At 40.4% G+C, this 17,417-nt stretch overlaps 1 long non-coding RNA gene across 1 annotated transcript in view; it reads left to right on the top strand.

Moving 5' to 3' along the window:
* The window catches only part of LOC104909576, a 34,611-nt gene that overhangs the window by 13,707 nt on the left and 3,487 nt on the right, over window positions 1-17,417 (top strand). The window lies entirely within an intron of this gene.

The following is a 17,417-nucleotide window of genomic DNA, read 5'->3' on the forward strand; positions in this document are numbered from 1 at the left end:
TAAGTCCAGCCTTACAAAGAGGATGGCACTTACTTCCTTAAATGTATAATATAGAGCATCGACATTCATATTTTTAGTAGAATATAGCAGTGGTCCAGCCTTTAGTGTACTGTATGTACTTTTAATAATCTCCATAAAAGCCTGATTTTCAATCCCCAGGCTCAAGCTGACAGTGTAAATAAAATCACCCAAATCCACAGGGTAAGAGAAATGAAAATGACAAGGATTAAAATTTTGTCAAACCTCTTTCTTTTTAAAATTCTGCTTCCCTTCCAATTGGATCACGACCCTCTGTGTGCACAGCTTAAGACCAGACGGTATGCTTTCACTTTTATTCCGCTCTGCAGCAGGCTTACAGTATTTAGTGAAAGTCTGTAAAGAATGTGTGCTGTGTAGAGAGTTAATACCATAATCCCCTATCGTTAGGGTCAAATGCTGAATAGAGCAGAAGAATTAGAAAATATGTTACATACAATGGCAGAAAAAATGCATCAGCATGCTGTTCTGTTAACGCACGCATTCATTACCAAGTAAATGACAATGAGGTAATAGAGTATATTAAGAGACGTGTACTTCAAGTCTAGTGTGTGTGTGTTATGATGAGAACCCAAGACTTTGCGCGAGAATCAAACTCTACAGATACACACATGTTGCAGGGTTTTTCATTGCGTGTTATTACATCTTTCTAGGAAGAACTTTCTTGGAAAAATCAGCTTTTAAAATTATTTGGTGGAGATAAACTTTGAATACTCCTTTTTTTAATTTCCTGTGAAGTGCTATATCTATATTTTGCTATCCAAGCATGACAATACTTCTGTCTCCAGAGAGTTGCCAGGCATGAATTGTGGCAATTTTAGCTAAGGAAGTGTTCAGAAAACAATCCGAGAGCTTGTTTTTTTCAAGAGATCCTTGGGGTGCAAGCTACTTACATCATATAGCATTGGCGTGGGAGTTTCATTCCCACGGGCTTTCAGGAAAACTCAGCCAGTATGGGCTGGAGGAGTGACAATTTACTAGAAAGAGGAGAGAGAAAATGCATTTTGTATGTAGTGCTGCTGGATACCAATTGCAAAATATAAAAATCACGATCCAAAAATCAAATCACTCTGAGTTAGCGTGTTGTGCCTCCCTGTAAGGAAAAGACTGAGCTTCACGAGAAGGAGGGTGACTCTATGGAATAGGAAGAGATATGGAAGTTATTTGGCTGCCTTTGCTGACACTAAGTAGTGTCTGATTCCCTAATTATTCCTGCTGATTTAGCCTGGTTATTAAGGGAGAGAGACAGTGCTGAGCTGGGGACAGGATGAAGGTACTTAGAAAACATCTTGCAAAAGCTGGTTAATGACAAACTGTGGAAAGCGCTGCAGGAACACGTAACCTCAAGACTTTGTGCAAGCATGTTATCTTATCTCGTGGCTGATCAGTCGTAAATAGTACCAGGAGGCACTTTATCAAACTGACCATGTACGGGCTTTGGTGGACGCATGTGCTGCCTGGACACTGTCACCTGCACGGTGCTGACAATTCTGTGTTTTCCTACAGTAGGAGCTGGGATGGTCAGAGAATTATTTTTTATCTGAAGGAAAAAAAAAAGAAAATGATGTGTAATTTCTCAAAATCTTTGTTCAGTTTTTCAATGTATTCTGAAAAATATTAGTTAATATTCCACCCCCCGCCCCCCCCCCCGAAAAAAAAAGTTAGAAAAAAGTCATTGTCAAAAATTGCTTGATTGGCATTTGAAGTTAAAGAGGTTTCATCTCTGAAACCTTTTAGGTTTCTGAAAGAAGGGTAATTACTTATGAGGCTGTTGTTTCTCATTGTTTGTGCACCAGAAAAAATTCTTTTCCTTTTGAAAGTTTTCTAAAATTACTTTTGAGTGTTCTTGAATTTTGGACTGAGACTTTACATTGTTGCCTGTGATGGGCAGGCAGCAATCTGCAGGCAACATTAGCAATGTAAATGTCCTGCTCCGGTGTTGTATCTTGGATAGGCCTCAGTATTAATGAATATTGCTCAAGGCTCCTTTTCCTGTTAATCTTCATGGAAAATATTTTTACCTACTTTCCAGCATTCTGACAATTCTCTCATATCAGTGTGCATGGTACTCATATACATCCAAGGGTGTCAAAGATATTTTTGCACCTGAGTAAAATTTAGCTTTGCAATTTAGTCTTCATAATCTGTGATATTCTTGTATGTGTAGAGAACTATCAATAAATTTTGGGTATTCAGTTTAGTTTACATGATAGAACCTGAGGGAACAGTATGAAGCTGTGTTGGGGGGTAATCAGCTGCTGGTCAGGGAAGGGTTCTGCACCAGGGGGTGGTGGGCATGGCACAGGCTGCCCAGGGCAGTGGGCAAGGCCCCGAGCTGCTGGAGTTCAAGGAACATTTGGACAATAGTCTCAAACATCATGTTTGAATTTTGTGTGGTCCTGTGTGGAGCCAGGAGTTGAACTCTGTGATCCTTATGGGTCCCTTCCAACTTGGGATATTCTGTGATTCTATGCCTATTACAGTACAGCAGACAAAGCCAGGCTAGGGTAACTAGGATGTGCCAGGCCACTGCCAAAATAAACGCTGGTGCTTTCATAGAGGCCACTCTGTGTGTTCCTGGATGCAAGTCGTGGCTTCTGGATGGCTGTGTATTGCCTGAGGGAGTAAAGCCTCACCTGCAAACTGCAGACCTCATGGGTAGAGATGATTAAAATCAATAGACTGTACATGTTGGTCTTGACTTTGCTCAATGCTGAAGTGAGTCAGTAGGGAGAAAAAATCAGAAATTGTGACTTGAAAGGGAATTGAGTGTGATAGATCAAAGAAATGAAGACTGTTGATTCTTTGGTGGTAGAAAGATACATGGCAGTAAAAGATAAAAGTATGTTCAACAAAAGCAATATGCAAGACAATTCAGGTAAGCGAAGGATGATTCAGGTTTGCGTTTGTCATAGAATGATCAGCTCTGCTTGAGAAACACGTCAACAAACCCAGTGAAACCTGACAATAATCTCAGCTGCAGCTGCAGCTTACCAAAAAAAAAAGGCTTCTCCCTTGAGAAGCAGGTGACAGGGACATCAGCCTGGGCTACCATGAGGATTAAGGTGAGTTGTGCTGATGGAGGACTGAGCAGGAGCCATGGCCTCATCTTTTGCTCCTAGTCTCTTCTGGCCATGCAGCTCTCCTGGTCAGTCTCAGACAATTAAATGTTGTGTTGGTAGGTTGCTCACTCTTTGTGTGAGGACAATTAACATCCATTCAATAGAAAAGCCTGTGCAGAGCTTGATTGTCTTAGAGATGGTTATTTTCTAAGATCTAATTTCAGGTTCATCTCAGTGGAATGGAGCTGGAGGTCTGACTGCCGAGTACTCAAGTCTGCGCACAGCAGATGCAGAAATTTTTCAGACAAATTAGTGATGAGACCTCTGTGACGCACACAAACTGCTCTGTAATGATTATGGATATTGTTTGGTTGTTTCTGTGCTCATGATATGACTATATGGGGTTAAATCAACAGTACTGTTGGGAAAACAAGCAGTAAGGGAAAAGAATGTTATCATTTGCTTAAATGAGCAAGTTGTGTACACTCTGCTCACTATCAATTTGCATTTTTTGATGTGGTTCAACACAACTCCTTCCTGTGTCTCAGAGGGGGATTGACTTGAATGAATTAGCTAGGATGTCCTCTGCTCTTGAGAATATGTCAATTGTCCTTGAACTCTGTGATACACAAGCATCCAGAATTTTTTTTCCCCTGTACTTTCCTCATGTAATTACTGTATGTTCCACATTCCAATGTGGGAAGACATTTATATGAGAAAAAGGGAACTGAAAACTCTTCCTGTTCATATCCACTCCAGTACTTTTGGAAAGTACTTTTGGAAACCATCTAGAGCTGCTTGGAATGGTTTGAAAGAAATGATCATAGAATTGTAGAATGGCTTGAGTTGGAAGAGACCTTGAAGATCATCTAGTTCTAACTCTGGCTGGACCATCTAGCCAAATCTATATGCATAGATTAGACTGCCCTTCAAATCCATGTATCTCTGATTTAGAGATAAGAATGTTGTGTGGGACCATGTCAAAGGCCTTACAGAAGTGTAGGTAGATGATATTGGTCAGTGTTCCCTTATCTACAGATGCTGTCACTCCACAATCTGCCCTTGGTGGAACCATACCGGTGAAACCATGAAACTGTTCTGGATCAGATCACCTCCTCATTTTGAATGTGCTTTAATACAGTTTCCAGAAGAATCTCTTTCATGATCTTCTCAGACACAGACGTGAAGCACACTGGCCTGCACTTTCTTGGTTCTTCCTTTCTTGGAAATAGCAGAGGTGTTTCCCTTTTTACAGTCACAGGGGACTTCTACATCCATGACTTTTCAGATATGACGGAGAGTCATATCTGACCACATCAGCCAATTCTTTCAGGATCCTGGAATGCATGTTTTCTGGCTCCATAGACTTGTGCCTGTTATTTCTTAATATTTGTCTTTAAGCAGAGGTAAAACTGAATGTTTTGGGTTGATCATTGGGAAATTAACACTTCTGAATATGTGAGTATGTTAGTATGTCTTGCAAAAGCTTTTTGAAAGAAGCTGTGTTTGCTTCTCACTCTGTTTGTATAGCCTCTATCAGCACATCTGGCTGACTTTGAGTAAACCAGTATCTTCCATTTTTCTCTCTGTTTTCAGATTGTAGGAGCAGTAACTTGACTAGCACGTTTTGCTTCTGTTTGTACTTCAGTGTGGTTGTAACTGGCAGCTGTGTGTGAGGAAATTAATGAGGCAAAGTTAAGTCAGAGAGATGAGTTTTGCAATTAATAGTGAATGTGGTGAGTTCTAGAGTTATTCTTCTCTTCTGCGAAAATGAATTAAACTACTATAAGAGAGTTTGTGTCTCGTCTTCTTGGACTTCTCTGTTTGGCTGGCAATTTTTGGTTTTGCTTGCACATACCAGCTGCAGCATGTAACGCGATGCAGAATCCATCCACTAACAGAGTCAGGAGGATGGGATGATCCTCATCCCACTGCTCCTTTTAATTAAAAAAAAAAAAAAAGCTGCAAATGTACCATTATCGGAGAGGAAATCTTCATTTCTGTGAGCATAAGGACTCTGACTGATTTAGAAAATACTCAGCAAAAGGCAAAGCCCAGCATGCCATGCTCCTTTGCAGGTTTGCAAATATTGACTGTTCACAAATGGAATCCTAACATTATACTGCAGAGAAAACAAAAACTTATGTCTCCTTTTAAAAATTAACATATATCTTGAATTAACCACATACCCAGTCACAGACGGAGCTCAGCACTACCTCCAGATAGCTCTTCTGATAGCAGTGCATATGTGGTTTCACTTCTCTTGGTTTTCATTCCTGATGACTGCATTTTATTGCCTTGGAAGCTACAGACTGAGTGCCTTGTTAATCCTGTATTCTTAACAGTTTCTTTTCTGTTCCTTTTTTTTTTTTAATTTGGTGTTGGAAAACGTTGTGCAAAGCTGCCCTTCAGGTTCAAAGGAAACAACCACTGTGCTGGACAAAACTATTTTTTAGTGCTGAATTCACACACACACACACACAAAAACTTCTGAGGAACTGGAAAGATCTCTTTATGATATTTCACGAACAGACATGAGAAGAAGTATTTGCTTAAGGTTTGGAGAAGACAAGTACACTTTCTTCTTACTGAGTTGTGCATCAAACCAAAAAAGTGAATCAGAAGTACATCTTCATCACAATGCCACAGCATGTCCACAGTTTTGGGACCACAGAATCCCCAGGCTATCTTTAATGGAAAACTGCTCTCAAGGCAAAATTCAAACTACGAGTTATTACATAGGTTTTGGCTGAGTCAATTTCCTTTACAGTGGGCTTACTTTCATATAGATCCCCAGATTATTGTTTGTAGAAGTGGAGACAGGTCACAGACAGTGGCAGAAAGTAAACAATGGGAAGGTATAAATACTTGAGGCTCTAATACTGCATAGCACTTAACTAGTCTAGATACTTCTATTGCAGTGGAGATTAAGGGAGTAAATGTAACTTAAAATTTAATCCACCTGTAACCTTCATCTTTATGGAAATGAGTTCTGAGGATTTTGGGGCAGAAGTCCCATTGGGATACCTGAGGGTAAAGTTGCTGCAAAGATGTTTGCATTATTTTGCGTACAAAGATTTGCTTGGTCCAATATAGGTCAAAGTTGCTCTGAAACACCTTGACTGGTTCCAAAAGAAATAAACCAGGATTGTTGCAATACTGTTCGCTGAAATACAACCAGATGAGTCATCATGGCTTCACTTGGGCAAATTAAATTCACATAGAATTATATCTGTCTTGTGCAATTCAGACTGGGTTTGCTTCCTATCCACTGCACAGGATGCTCGCAAAGCATCAGAGTATTCTTCAGGTAATGCACAGCACAGATAGGGAATAACGTCTTAACAATTTAGGAGATGAAGGGGAAAAATGTTAATGCTTTGCATTTATTTACTTTTACAGCATGCCATAAAGATTAAAAATACATTGTACACAAGTGCAGTATTTAATGTAGCACTTTAATTACATTCAAGTGTGTTACTAAATAGTCTTGAGAAAACCTTAATGACCAGCTGTTCTACCCTCTTCCCATATGTCAGAAATGGTTTCAGAAATCACATTCTGGGACAGTAAGGTTGTATAATTAGACAGTGTATAGTTAACACTTCTAGCTTTTCCTCTTAAACTGCAGGCCTTTTTCACTAACATATCGTGGTTTGGTGCCAGTTTGGCAGAACACAATTATGCAATGTGCCAAACTGCAACTGAGATGTACAAACTCTCAGAGACATGTTATGATTGCACCATTATCTTTTTATATCTTTTTCATCATTAGGACTAGATGCTTTTTATGTTATGTAAGATTCAGCTTTTTATGAGCAACAGATAAACTTGGTAAATAGGACTATAAATTTTTAATACTTCTTCCATAATACAATTTGTCTAATCAGAATTAGATGGTTACTGTAACCCCGTGTCAGTTTTCACCAAAAAAGGCATCATTCCAAGAACAGCAGCGATGGACAACCTTTTCAAAAAGGGCACCTTTCAGCCTGGTTAGGAATGTACTTACGCACATGCTTAGGGTTAAGCACACGAGCGCTCAGAGAGACTGCTTATATAAAGGCATGTGCTGAATCTGGATTGGAAAATGGTTTGAGCTGAGCAAAAACAATGCCCTTCTAGAAATAGGCATGTCTACAGGCAGCTCAGGCTACCGATACAGCATCCCTTTTCCCACGAGCATTTAAAAAATGACAGCGTATTTCTGGGACGCTTAATATTTTGCAAGACAAAGCACAGCCCCAGTTGCAGTGCAGGAGGAGTGGTGTGGATGCACCCAGCACCAGGCAGCAGCCGTACCATCAGCTCGCAGCACACGGGTGATCCATCCCCATGGAGGCTGCTGCTTCCCCATGCTGACAAGAGAGCTTTATGGCAGGTTTTTTTTAATTTTTTTTTAATTTTTTGTTTTGTTTTGTTTTCCAGAGCTTCAATTTCCAACGACTTATTTAGATGTAAGCAATGACAGCTGTAATCATGTTTTAAATCTTTCCTTGTATCCTTAGTTTTAATGTTGTTCAATTAATATTCAGAATAATGGAAGTGATGTGCCCCTTTGAAAAAGACTTGAATGCAGGCCAAAGCTTTGGGAAACTGATTCTCAAGAGGATTAATCAGCATTTAAACTTGCATTAATAAAAATCTGATCTTCTACTGTGTGGCATGCATAATACTTTTCATTTTTAAGCATTTTATTTTAATAGTGTGGTATCCTTTGTCCTGATTTTTAAAGGGATTTTAAAATCTAACTCCTTCAAATCAATCCTGCTTTGACCCCTGCATGTTCTTTTCCTGAATGTAAAAACACTAAAGAAACCTTCAGTCTACAAATACCTCCATTGCTGAGGATGAGAAAAAGCATACATGTAATAGAAATTAAACATAGGTTCCACAGAAATTTGTGTTAGGCAAGGGCTCACCTTTCCGTGTAAATTATTGATGTCATAAAAACACAAATTTTCAGATAATTACTTAAATTTTGAAGGTGAATTATACCTCGAGAACACACAAAGAGTCCTGGTCGGCTCCATAGAAAGCACTCTCTGTTTTTCTCAAGATTTTTCACTTTGTTATGCGGAATATTATTGTACCCTATGCCAACAAGATTGAGTCTGTCTCTGAAAGACTTAATCTATGTTTTCTGTTGTTCTCTTGATCTTATTAGTGGGTTAGAGAAACAAGAGGATTTTGTATAAAGTTTCGCATATCAATTCAATTCTAGTAAACCAGCTAATTTACATGCTAAACAGCGGTTTGTAAGACAGTTTTGTTTCATGTCAACTGCAGAAGCTAAATGAATTTTATAAGTACTAGAGAACATTGTTTCTTCTGAAGAGGCATTTTAATAGCAAATAGCTCACTCAGATCTTCTACGAATCGGAGAAATCTATTTGAGAAATTCTTATATCCTTACTCATGTTACTGAGAGGCAACAGTTTGCACTCTGAGTATGGACCATCTGCTTTTACTTTGTTTCATACCTAATGTGGTGCTTCAGTTCATCATAAATGCAACCAGTTTCCTAAATGGTGCCAAAAGATCTTAAAGGTATTTTTATAATCTTGCTGCCTTTTAGAAATAGAAGGTAAATGGGTTTTATTTAAAAACAGTAACTATAAAATGCCTTGTATCCAATGGAACATCAAAAATTATAGCCTCGTAGGCATTACACAGGATGGATAGGCTTTGAAATATTGCAAAGAAAAATGAATCACAAAAAAAGAAAATACCTTCTTTACCCACAATGAACAGTGCATCCAAAATGAGATGTGAAGCATCGAGAAGGAAGAGCTTACACAGATGTGCATGTGCTTGAACTAGATATTGACATTCATTTTCCTGGAGTAAAAAGAAGAAAGGTCCAATTAAGGATGCTCTCCACTAGAGTTCTCAAAACCCAGATCTGGTTCAGCCATACACGAGTCACTTTGATACTACCCCATTATCCCATCAAGCACCACCTGTATCTTGTTTCACAAATCAGATATCTCTGGGGCTGCTGCTCACAAACCAAATTATTTCCCCATGAGTTTGGCCAAAAAATGTCTATAACAAAGCACCACTAAACAGCCTATTGTCAAGATTTCCATTTTTGCTAGGATATTATCTTAAGTTAAGTTGAACCTAGGTTCAAATCCAAAAGAGTGGATAAAATGTCAGCAAGACTTCTATCTATTGGATAAATAACCAGATTCCAGCTATTGTTTTTATACTCCCTGCTATCCTCACCATCCCCAAAGAATCTCAATCCTGCCTGCTTTTGTTCTCCTTGAAGAGGAAAGTTCCAAGCTGAGAGACACCACTGTGGCCTTGCCATGCTAGCTGATCAATTACCAGCTTTGGGGTCTCTTGTTAACTGTCTCTTACAGGGATGGACAAAGGAACATCCAAAACACCAATAAGAAATTATTATAGCTCAGCCTGAGATCTCAAAGTGTGAGCAGAGCAAATAATTAATCACCTTGTTAATTTAACCTATTAAACTCATCTGCTACAGAGAAGTAAAGTTATAGTTAAGTGAGACCAAGCAGGTCTGATGCAGGCAGCCTGGGTCCCACCACTATGTTGCTAGGTCCCACTCCTCCTTTTGCTTACTTCTTTTCCTCTCTTGCTCTCTCTATTTAGGCTTCTAATCATCATTAGGAACCAAACTCCTTGTATCAGTGCTGTTGTCACAGCCACCATGACTCCAGCCCTTAATTCCCACTCCTTGCTCTGCTCCTTTTCCCTGCATTCCTTGCTGTTTCCAGCTTCCAGGCTCTGGACTGTGTCAGGGATTGACTACAAGTCTCACATTCTTTATTACAGAATCAGCATCTTCTCGTTCCTTGCCTGGCTCTACCTAGCATGCTATTTTGGGATCTACACTATCTGACTCAGAGGACAGCCATGCCAATGAGGGTACTAACAGCAAACACTGCCAAGTATTGTTTGAGGCTAAAATCTGCAGGCTGGAGATGAGACAGACAATGCTGTGAAAGGGATTAAGCCACCTGTCTATTTTCCTGTCCATTTTCCAAGCCACAGACCTGCCCTCACTGTTGGTGTCCCAAGCCAGGATTGGGATAACACCTCTGATCCCAGAAGATGTTGTCTCATGCCTCACCCTGTGTCAAGGTGAGGGTTGTCCTGTGGGCCTCAGGGAGGTTAGGCCAGGGAGACAAGAATCTAGCAGCTGGACCAAGGTCCAAGGGTCTCTCCACACCCCTGCCTTCTTCTCCCAAAACAAGGAGCATTGAAAGCTCAAGCTGTGGGTTAGGCAGAGCATTTGTGAGGATGCACACCAGGTACCGAGCAGGTATGGAAGAAGAGGACAGGAAATAGGATGGAAGATTTGGAATTGGAATCTGCATCTGTGAAACCATTGGAAAATACTGAGTGGGCTGAGACTTCCAGGTAAGGTTTAATTCTTCATGTGCTCTCAGTCTTTTTCTCTGAGCTAGTAAATATATACCTGTGGTGGCAAAATTATTAATCTTCAAGACCTGAGAGGTCTGGTTAAGAACGTTATCCTAACTGAAAGAACATTCCTTTCAAAGAAAAGTTAGCTGTCTGTAACTGCTACCAATTCCCCACCTTCAAGTTAAGATAATACTGACTGTGCCACTCCTACAGACTCCACCATGAGCTCTCCCCACATTATTCACTGCTTGATTCCTCCTTAGAACTGTGGCAGATAACAAGCTCCTTAAGGAGTCCATCCTTTCAAGGAAGGGGTACCTGGCTTTGTTGACTGACACTGTAGTGATTGTTTTTCCTCACCTCTATCTTTTTTCTGAAACAGTATATGGAACAGGTCTCTGCAATCACTTAGAAGAGAAAAGGGGACCAAAAGGGGTGACACTGTACAAATGTTCTCCCACTGTGATCACAGCTAACCAAGTTTCTGCCACACCTGTCCAAAACTGTACTTGTGTTGTTACACATTATTTTTTCCATCATACTGATGTATAGGTGTAAAGTGGGAATCCATGACAGGGTACAGCGCTGCACCATCTTAATGATGTGTCTTAGTGCAGCAGAATTGCCAGGTCACAGTCTTAACCAATGGTTGAGTACCAGGTGAGAAGGCATAACCCAGGAGGCTCAGGTGCATGCAATGCACCCTGACAAGGGTTGGAGCCAGGATCCAACCCTCCTCACCCTCATTTAAGGGTCAGCAGACAAGAAAGTGGTATCTTTCTGGATAGAGGTTGAACTTCCCTTGTTATCATAGGTCATTAAAAGAGATGAGCTGATTTTTCTTCTTTGTTGCCTGCTGTTGTGCCACAGTGCTTGTATCCCATTATAACACATTGCCGTTGCCTTCTTTTGCTGTACACTTGGTTATGGTACAACGGACCAGAAACAATTTTATGTTCTCTACATCACCTGTTCTCCTTACATCATACTTTACTAGCCCTTCTGCCTATGGACTTGAGTGGCCATCAATTTATCCCTCAACTTCTGGGAGTCCAGCTTGGAATTATATAGGCTTACACAGGCCTGAACCTCTACTCTGGAGAGCATCCCTTTGGAAATGTCTTGAGCTGAGTAACTTTCAACGTGTGTCATCAGAGATGCAAGATGCTGCTGTATTTTCTGCAGTAGTACAGATCTTGGAGGAAGCTAGTTAGCCTTGGCCTAACCATTTACCTGGTCAGTGAGCAAGTGTGGTGGGGTGCTCGTGGCACCTGAACTGTCTCATCTGAAGCCAGAGTAAGTCTGCAGGATCTAGGGTAGCTACCCTCCCAGCTTGCACCTGGATACATCCTGAGGATTGAGCAGAGAGGGACAGTGTCTTGCCTATAGCAGGTAGCAACAGTGCATGCCTGTAAAACTGTGTTAAAGGCTGTCATGAGATGTTGCTAGCTTGTATCTTAACTTTTACTTTCTATTATAGTGGTGGGTTGGTTGTTTTTTGGGTTTTTTTTTTTGTGTGTTGGTTTTTTGTTTGTTTTTTTTGTTTTTCTTTTTTTTGTGGGGGGCGGGGAGCATGGGGAAGATTATTGATATACTTAAATCTATCAAGCTGTTGGAGAGCACTGGGTGTGAGTCAGCCTGGAGTCAGTAAGAGGGACAAGATGAGCTCTTGAAGTACCTTTCCAGACCTATTTCTACAAGTCTATAAGTAGAACAAAATGAACTCAAGATGTTTTCCCAGAAGAGAGCAAATAAAAGAACTGTTTCTTTGAATTCTGCACGGACTGAATATGAGTTAAATGAATCCCACATCTGGTCCATTCTTCTTTTCTATTTCTTTAAAGAACAAATAGCATACACACGCACATCCAAAACCAAGCAGGGAGGATCAAGTCAAGAGTACCTCAGGTTTTACTTTCCATCTCTTTTTTTGTAATTGTAGAAAAAATATAATAAAACAAAAAGCCTACATGCCCTGCATGCCTGAATAAAATGGCTTCTGCATCTAAACTACTGCAGTCCCTGTGCTGAGTGTTTCTATGTCTGAGAGGAGGAAGATTTGGCAGCAGCCAGAAAGGGCTATTCTCAAGGGAGGGGGCACACAAAGCATTTTGGCTTGTGATATGAAGGTGGGTAGCTGGACTCCTGATGGTGTATGAGGGAAGTTTGGCCCCTTGTGAAGTGGGCTCAAGAATGTTAATGTGCCGAACAGCGATCTGCTCATCCATACCAAAGGAGACCACTGGACAGACACCTTCACCCCACCTTTGACAGCCTCACAAGTGCCCATCTCAGGCCAAGGAACAGACATGGTGTGTGGCTGCCCTTCAAAGTCATTAATAATGAATAGTGTCATGTGCCAGATATTTAGGACGAGCCCAGTCTTGCAGTTTATTTGCTCAACTGAGTTGTTAGCCTTTTCATGAATCTTGTAAGGTTCCAAACAAATGATATGCTTTAGTCTTATAAATATTTATTAATTTCCCCTTTGTTAGCTAAATTGTTTTGCAACACAGATGACTTTCTTCATTAAACAGATTGTTAAAATGCTATTCCACAATACATTTATTGTTAATTCTCTAATTAGTTAGGAACGTATGTTTTTGGGGTAGTGAAGTAATTCTGCACAGTGTCTGACAGGTTAGCATTATAAAATTAAATTTGGGTCTGGGTTTGAATAACAGCAAGGAATCCACTCTTTAAATGGACTTAAAAATCATTTAATAAACATAGCTCAAAATTCATGTATAGAATTACATGATTTTTCTTGCACATTCTCTTTAGCCTACTGTATCTCCTAATAACATCTTTCTGAATGAGATTTATTGTGCTAAGTTTATCGTCTCTGGATACCAGATTTTTGATAAGCTGTAACTATCTTTTAACATATGTTTTGACATCAGCTGTGTAAAGATCATGTCTTGCATTTTGTGTATCAATTTATTTTGTTCATTTTTTCCTTTTGGTAGCCTCCTCTTGCCATTTTCAATTCTTGTAACGTATGCGCTTTAGAAAGAACACACCCACATTTGAGTGGTTAATCAAAGGGAACTAACCAAAATAATCACTTTCTAGTACTTCAAAATATTCTAATTTTTTAATGGAGAATATGCATTCTTAAATTAAATATGCATAATAAGTAATAAGTAGTAATAAGAATAAAGTGGGCTCTGGAAGAATGAATATTATGTTTTAAGCAAAATGCATTTGATTTGCTAGATTCAAAGCTGCTCTGAATCACTAAGAACCTGTGCAAAAAAAATGGGTTGGGGAAGACAGAGCGTCTCATAATGCTTATAAATTGTCCATAATTGTATGGATTTTAAATATGAAAGTTGGCAGTGGCAAAAGCTAAAAGCCATTAGGAGACATCCTATTGTGCAACACATCAGTAATTGTAACTCATAATCTTAGGAGGGAAAAACCTTACTGGAGTTTTCTAAAAATTTTGATAACTGTACTTGAGTCTTGTCTTGATGTTTACTACAATGATGGCATTGTTCAAAATGACATAGCCTAATGCATATATGAATCCTGCTTGAAAAGAGCTACTAATTAACATGAATAGTCTTCTTCTCTGAAGGTCATTTATTGCAAAGTTCATTTTTCAACAGAGCATTTCTAAAGTAGTCACCCCCACTAACAGCCATTAGATTAAGAGACTTAGGCTGTTCTCCTCGTGACACTGGGTCAGGATTTTCAAAGAAAGAGGCTCTTCAATGCCAAGAAGCCCTTAAAAATAATATTTGAACAGAAAAAGAATGGATGTAATTACATTGTAAATATTTCTGTGGTTATTGAATTAATGAAGATAATTCTATTCACTTTATTTAAATAATAAAAAAAACCACCAAGTTTCTGCTGTCTGATGTTCCAGTGCAACTCTTCCCCTGGGATCTCTCATTTCTTCAGTCATAATGAGTCATTAGAGCTGAGTGACGCTGAATATTTAGAATCTGATGTGTGAGCATGTTCACCTATTTTCAAAGATGAGGCACGTGAAGTCCCCAGAGCCTCCACCCCCCGTTCAGAGGCCCTGGGATGGTTCTAGTGTTCACAGGCACATGCACCATAGATGGTTATCCAGTGAGAAAGGGGGACTCTGAAGCTGCAGGGCACTGTTGCAGAAGGCAACAAGCAATCCTACCACCCTGTGTGGGAGAGCTTGTCCTGCTGTTACTACTTTTGGTGTCCAAGGTGGATGCATGCTTAAAGGCTTTAGGGTTAAAGGATTAGGGTTAAAGTCCTCGGTACTACATAGGGCTGAATGTATAATTTTAATCTCTTCTATCTCATGGAATTTTCTCTGCCTTAAGAGCTCAAACTATGATCTGGGCATCTAAATAAAGTCTAAGAACAAGTCCAATCTATTTCTTCTCTGATTTTTGGCTCACTGCATTCCATGTTTTTCTCTAAGTGCTGGTATCTGACTACAAAGTAAGTGGAACACACATATCAGGTCTTCCTGGACAAACCTGGAGCAAGGGAGACACAATCCCAACTAGAGAGAGAGAGTAATGTACAACAGCTGTACTGCAGTTAGAGTAAGGCAGAGAAGGAGACATATTCCTTTGCTAGAATACTGAACATTTGGTACAAATGATTCAGAATTGGGATTTGCCTGGGCCCCATGCTAAGAATAATCTTTGCTTTACCATCCGTAACCAACTGCCACTTCACCAGGACTTTAATGTTGCCATTTGAACTATGAATATCTAATTCTGAAACTGTGTATATCCAGGAGTCCTATTAGTACCATTGCCAATACCATTTGTTTGGATTCAGGTTTAGAAACTGCAACAGCAGCTATTGTTTGGGCTCAGTTCCATATCACCAGTGGGTTTCCTGGGCTTTTCTGTGGGTATGCAGTGACAAAGGTGCTCAGGATCCTTGCTGTGGTTGTAAAAACTTGTTTACCCAGGTTATGAATAGGTATGGGTCTTTTGGGTTGAGGTTTGAATAAATACTTTGCTCTCCTACACCTTGGTAGATGAAGAAAAAAGTAAGCTTCAATACCATGCCAAGGTACATACTAAATTGATACATCACTGAGGTTCTGGTAAGCCTTGGTTCTATCTTTTGCTACTTGCCTTTCCACTGAGTAGGCTGAAGTTGGGATCTTTGCTTAATAACTGGAATCAAAGTCACACTCAAATGTATCCCTGCTTTGGATTACTATTATTAATAAACAGGAGGTTCTGCAACCCAGAAGAGTTGTGAGTAGGGCACAGGATGGGGAGCTCTTAAGCAGAGCCAAGAAATGCATGGAATTTCTTTGAGATAGCAATGTTGGGTGACTGAACTCCTCACCGAGAGCTGGCTCGCATGGAAGTTAGCTGAGGCTGTAAGAGCAGCTGGGAAGTCCCACAGACTTCAAGGCATTTGTAAAAATGTCATGCCTCAACCCAAAGGGCTTGTGGACAGTTTAGACAGGACATGCCACTCACTACTGTCAGCCTTTCATGATCTCCTGGTGAATACAGCTTGACTAGTTGACACTGAAGCTGCAATCAGGGGGAAAAAGCCCTTTCAGATCTGAAGGACAAGCAAGAAGAGAGAGCATCAAGGTACTTCTGCCCCTTCCTTTCCTCCCTGTGTCCACCCCTGGGCAGGAATACTGCAGATGTGATAGAGGGGGATGGCAAACCTGTGATCTGACTCAACTGCTTCTCCCTGCCAGCTTCCATGGAGTTTTTACTCTTCTCCACTTCCGTTAACAGAGGGGAGCATATGGGCCTTGGAGATTCAATGTTTCATGGCTTACTTGGCTGTCAAAATGTTTTACATTATTATCTGTTGCAACATTCACGGTGATCATCTTTAAGGAAAAAAAAACCTGTGCGGCAGGTCCCTAGATGCCCTTGCTGGGAGCAGATGTCGGAGCAAGAGCATTGTTAAGCCTCTCTTGGATTTTTCATTTCCCACCCTTTGTACAGTCTAAACGATGTGATGCAGCACACACACAACCTCTCTCACTGCCCAGCAGGACTTACTGAGGTGGTTCAGAAAGGTGTAAGGTTGAAATAGGGAAACTTGCAGATTTACAGGGCACAGCAACAGACTTATAATCTGTATTGATGGCATCATCCCCAACCATGTGACAACCAAAGCAGATAAGCCTATGACCGAAGTGAAAAGATTTCTTAAAGCTGGTAATCGATATTGAGCAGCTCAGTCTGTCAAGCTATCAGATTCAGAGATCTCCACATGCATGGGGCGGGATTGAAGAGCTGACCCCAAGGCTTTGCAAAACAGGGTGATGTGAAGCAGCATCTTGTCATGGTGCTGTGTGTTACCAGCACCTATTGCTGCAGTGAGACATTACAGCAGATAAGAAACTCTATAAAAGCCATAGGACAGCTTTTTTTTTTTTAAGCGTTTTATTAGGAGGAAAAATCAGTAACAAAGTGCAAATGAGTAAGAAACCTGTGAACCACTAACTTGGGAGCTAGAAATTTTGTTAAGGACAAAAATCTTTTCTCCAGGGCCCCATCCTCTATGGTCAAAACTTTTACCTGATGATCTGATAACCCATTACTTGAGACACTTGAGTTTTGAAAGCAGGACCTCCTGCTGTCCAAGCCCTCATGGGCTTCCTTAATAAGGCATTCCTCTATGATGGACTTCCTTCCAGGCATACAACTACTGCTTCTGTTGGAGGGACCCTGTCTTAAAATGAATGTAATTGTATAACTTCTTGAAAGACAAGAAGTTGCACCAGGGGAGATTTAGGCTGGACGTTAGGACATTAGGAAATCCTACATTTCCAAACGAGTGGTCAGGTACTGGAATAGGCTGTCCAAGGAGGTGGTGGAGTTACCAAACCTGGAGGTGTTCAAGGAGCGTTTAGACACTGTGTTGAGGGACATGGTTTAGTGAGAACTATTGGTGATAGGTGGATGTTTGGACTGGATG

This window comes from Meleagris gallopavo, chromosome 2 (genome assembly GCF_000146605.3).
Source record: "Meleagris gallopavo isolate NT-WF06-2002-E0010 breed Aviagen turkey brand Nicholas breeding stock chromosome 2, Turkey_5.1, whole genome shotgun sequence".
NCBI lineage: Eukaryota > Metazoa > Chordata > Aves > Galliformes > Phasianidae > Meleagris > Meleagris gallopavo.